The sequence below is a fragment of the Lissotriton helveticus genome, chromosome 5_1 (assembly GCF_964261635.1).
Source record: "Lissotriton helveticus chromosome 5_1, aLisHel1.1, whole genome shotgun sequence".
In the NCBI taxonomy this organism is placed as follows: Eukaryota; Metazoa; Chordata; class Amphibia; order Caudata; family Salamandridae; genus Lissotriton; species Lissotriton helveticus.
Window position 1 is genome coordinate 1,801,828,364 of NC_136065.1, and position 4,873 is coordinate 1,801,833,236.

Below are 4,873 nucleotides of genomic sequence, written 5' to 3' on the forward strand. Positions count from 1 at the left end.
GATAGCTGGGGCGGTACCGAGGCTCGTTAGCCCGCAGACAGGTTCTCATCACTTGGAGCCTTATCTAATCTATGAGCAACTTTAAAGTGAAACAGTTAGAGATTGAATTCGATTGATACAGCAGTTACCTTTAGACACCGTAGAATCTAATAATACATCATATGACAAGTACTGACCGCACCCCGTTGATTCTGTAAGCTGACGTCTGGAGAGCCCTTACTAATCAAGAATAATTAGTATGTAGCGGAACAATTCAAATTTTCCCTGAGATAACGTATACCTACTACTTGGACTCATTAATGCGACTTCATTTTACACCAAATATAAAGGACCCCCTGATTTTAATTATGTTTGTATTGGTTTATGTTCAATGTTGGCCCTGATGAAGGTGATATTACCGAGTTCACCGAAACGTACGTTGGCCTAATACATCTGAAACCCGTATATAACAAGATTATAAGGAGAGAGAAACCTAAGAACAAATGATTTATGAACTTGGAAACTGTCAGAGATGAAAAATTTGGACTCTCAATTTTGTAAATAACCCTTTTGGGATCTCAGCTGTACTGTTGTCTTCTGTATGTATTTTTCTTTTGCATCATGTCACAATTGAGAGTATGTCAGACTAGGAATGAATGATGAAGAATGCCTGAGGTTGTTTGATACAAAAGGGGATGATGGACGGAGCGTTTCAACAAATCAAACACTCACCCCCAGTCAACTGATCTGAGTTTAATCCATCACCATTCTTTAGTTCACTCAGCCACCCCAGTTCAGACATGGCAATATGCAAATCAGTCTGACCCTGTGCCTCATGGGAACAGTCAGCCCGAACTGCCAAGCCATGTCTTCCCTGGACCGGAAACAAGCATCCTGGGACTGGTTTCGGATTCATAATCCTCCTCAGCCAGGCTATCTTGAATCCAGTGGCCAAGTGAACAAGGGACTCACGTCTGAGCATACCCTGCCACACTTAGGGCGAACAAAGCGATACAAAAGGGGATGATGGACGGAGCGTTTCAACCAATCAAACACTCACCCCCAGTCAACTGATCTGAGTTTAATCCATCACCATTCTTTAGTTCACTCAGCCACCCCAGTTCAGACATGGCTATATGCAAATCAGTCTGACCCTGTGCCTCATGGGAACAGTCCAGCCCGAACTGCCAAGCCATGTCTTCCCTGGACCGGAAACAAGCATCCTGCGACCGGTTTCGGATTCATAATCCTCATCAGCCAGTCAAGCACGTGCTCAAGAAACCATCCGCTGACCTAGCCATGCATTCCCTATACAGACCTATCTCCCTCATGCCATATCTGGAAAAAGTCTTAGAAGAGCTAAACAATGGATGCCTCACCAGTCACCTCAGCAACCACCTAAAAAAGTCCTGATTCAGGCCCAACCACAGTACAGAAATAGAACTCATCACCACTGTCGATGACATCCGCAGGATCCTTGATGGAAGAGGCACAGCACCCCTCATTCTCCTGAACCTCTCTGCAGCACTTGACATAGTCTCACATCCCATCTGCATCAGTGCCTGCATTAGGTTAGCATCCAAGGATCCACTTTCTGCTAGATCTGCTAATTCTTAACGGATAGGACATGCGCGGTTAGCCTTGCTTCCTGCTTCTCGGAAACATGCAAACATCTGTGTAGTGCCTCAAGATTTATCGATCAGCTTCACACTGTTCAACGCATGCATGATCGCTCTCAGCAATGCCATCCACGCACACAATATTAACATCCTCACCTAAGTCCACAACAATCAACTCATACTCTTCCTCTTGGACAAGACCATCACCAAAAGAAACCAGTTCATTGTCTGAATAACAGAAGTTGCTAACTGGATGAAAGCTAACTGTCTCATGGTCATTACTGACAAGGTCTCGAGCTCATCACTGACCAGGCAAAGTAGTGATCTTCAGAAAAAACACCTCATCCTTGGACTTCAAATAGTATCTGGCCAAACTCAGACCCACACCCAGCACCCATGTCAGGAACCTCAGAATAATCAACAGCAAACTGAGCATGACAAGACAAGTCAACACATGACTGTATCCTGCATCCACACCCTGAAGATGCTGAGGAAGATCTTCAAAAGGCTCCAGAGCAACATTAGAAAACCCATTACTCACCATCGAGTTGCTTGGTGATCCTGGCATATAGGGCCTTCCTGTAGTCCAAGTTGATGTATGTCTATGTTGAACTAATTCACCAATGTTCGGTGCCCTTGTAAACGCAAACAAAGGAGGTTCCTTAAATATCTGATTGAAATCTGGTTCCAGATTAAGTAGTGGCCAATGTTGGTGTATTATGCTTTTGAACTTGGAACTGGCTGTAGAATAATTTGAAACGCCACTATGCGGTCTTGTATTTTCTCCTTTCTTGGTTGTAAGAGTTTAGATCTTTCTATTATGAGAATCTTATTGGTGGATTCCTTGATCATTTCTTGGGGGTATCCTCTTTGATGAAATTTCTGGGCTACTTCAGTGATTCTCAACATGGATTTGTGGGAGTCTGATGTTATTCTTTTGGCACTCCACTTTTGGTCTTTTGGTCCAACATACATCTCGACCCATGTTTTAATTTTTTTTCAGTATCCTTTCCCTGATGAAGAGGCGGATATGCCTCGAAATGCATTGGATGCTTAACAAAAGGACAGTGCTGAAATGTTAAATAAGTAACGAACATTTGTAAAAATGCTGCAAAAATGAACAAATGAGTTATTTTAGAAGAAATCAACTAAATATTGCTCAATAAAAGCACATTTGAAACTGCAGAACAAACTTTGGAACCTCTTTCTTTAGAAGAGGAATGAGTGTGTGCGCCACAGGATGGGACAGTGACCCACTGATCCAACTACCATTTAGTTTATAGTTCTACGCCGTGGGATACGCGACGATACTGTGACTGCACCCAAAAATACCGTATATATCCTGCAAAAATTCGCTGTGCATCGAGTCAATTCTTTTGTTATACAGTTCGTATCCACGACCGACAGCACGCGCAAAAAAAATCAACATGAACACTTATGAAGATATTGCCAAAAGCACGGAGGCTAGAGCCTCAACATTTGCATTTAAACCAGACGAAGCTGATCGTATTTATGCACTGATCAGGGAAGAGAATGCACAGGAAACCACTACCCGCTCCAAAGAACAACATATTAGACAACTAATATACTTAAGCAAGAGACGCATAAACCAGCAACTGCATGCCACCACACTGGTTAAATACCACCGTAACCAACGCATACCAAGGGGCCTACGGATTGCCCTTAAACCATCTCTGTGTAAGAACTCCAAAAAATTCCAGGATAAATGGTATGAAATCCTGTATAAGTGTTCCTTGGACCTTATCCTCCTGATCATCGAGGAATTATCTGGAATATTGGAAGAACTTACTATTGAGATCACACAAACGTCTACAGAATTATCCAAAATGTTATCGGAGGAAGAGTTGAACATCATCTTAGAAGACATAAAAACACAAATGGATAAACATACCAATGACATAAACGAACGCAAAATCCGGAAATATAAGAGGGACACCCTCGACTATCGACTGGGGGAAGTATATACATGGGCGGACATATACGCCCAAAAAAGAAGGAATAGACCATATAATTCTCAGACAGACACATCCTCATCCGGTAATGATAATTCTCAACGACCTAGACGAGCCCAACCCACAAGAACTCACCCAGAGACTGATCAAGCACAGCAACCAACCACGAGTCAACCCGTAGAACCAAATTCTTTTTTAGAGCAGGGTCAGTCACAAAGAGGCGACCCAGGAGAGGACAGAACAAAGGACAAAGAGAAAGAAAAAGAAAAAGAGAGGGAGAAAGAACCACCAATCACGAGGAGTACAGCGGGAACGATCAAGGACAAGAAATCCACGAAAAAATAAATCCAGATCAATTAGTTATCAACATCAGCAAATACAAACTAACCCAACACGAAGAAAGACTTCTACAAAAAGGTACTTCATTCGTACCCACCACCCACACAGACAACTTAGAACTGGAAGTACGTTTTTTTAAACTTATGCGGAAGCTGCGGCTACGCCATTTTTTTGACAACGTGGTGCCCAAACTACCCAAAGATGAACCAGACCAATTACTAGGATTACGACCTCATAGTACATTTCAACCACCCACAAGCCACAAAACACTGGACCTCTTTGAAAATAGAGTCAAACAAGATCTAACGAAGATTAAACATGGCAAGAAATACCACAAAAATGTCACACAAAAAGACAAAGACACGCTAAAAAGGATTTCGTCAAATGAGCGAATTAAATGTATAAAAGCTGACAAAGGGGGAGCCCTAGTCATTATGGACCAAAGTATGTATAACCTAAAAGTCATGGAACACATCACCGATACAAATACCTATATGAAATTGGATAACAATCCAACTATGGAATTCACAAAATTATTGACAATCCTTATAGAGAAGGCACATGATCAAGGCATTATCAATGAACACACAAAGAAATTTTTGATCAAATCTAACCCGAAAAGTCCCACTCTGAGAATGGTGCCGAAGATACATAAAAATCTAATGGACCCTCCCATGAGACCAATAGTCTCTACATGTGGAAGCATCCACAAACCCGTGGGACAACTAATTGATAAGTATCTACAGCCTGCAGTACAATCGATGAGGACATATACGAGGGACACCACTGATTTCATCTCGAAATTAAACAGCATCGAAATCAATCCTGATGAGAAACTAATTCTATGTACAGCTGATGTACGCTCCCTATATACATCTCTACCCCACTCCTTGGGCATTGAAGCAATTGAGAAAACCCTGTTAGACTCCTCCATAGAAAGTGGATTCCAAACATTTCTGATGG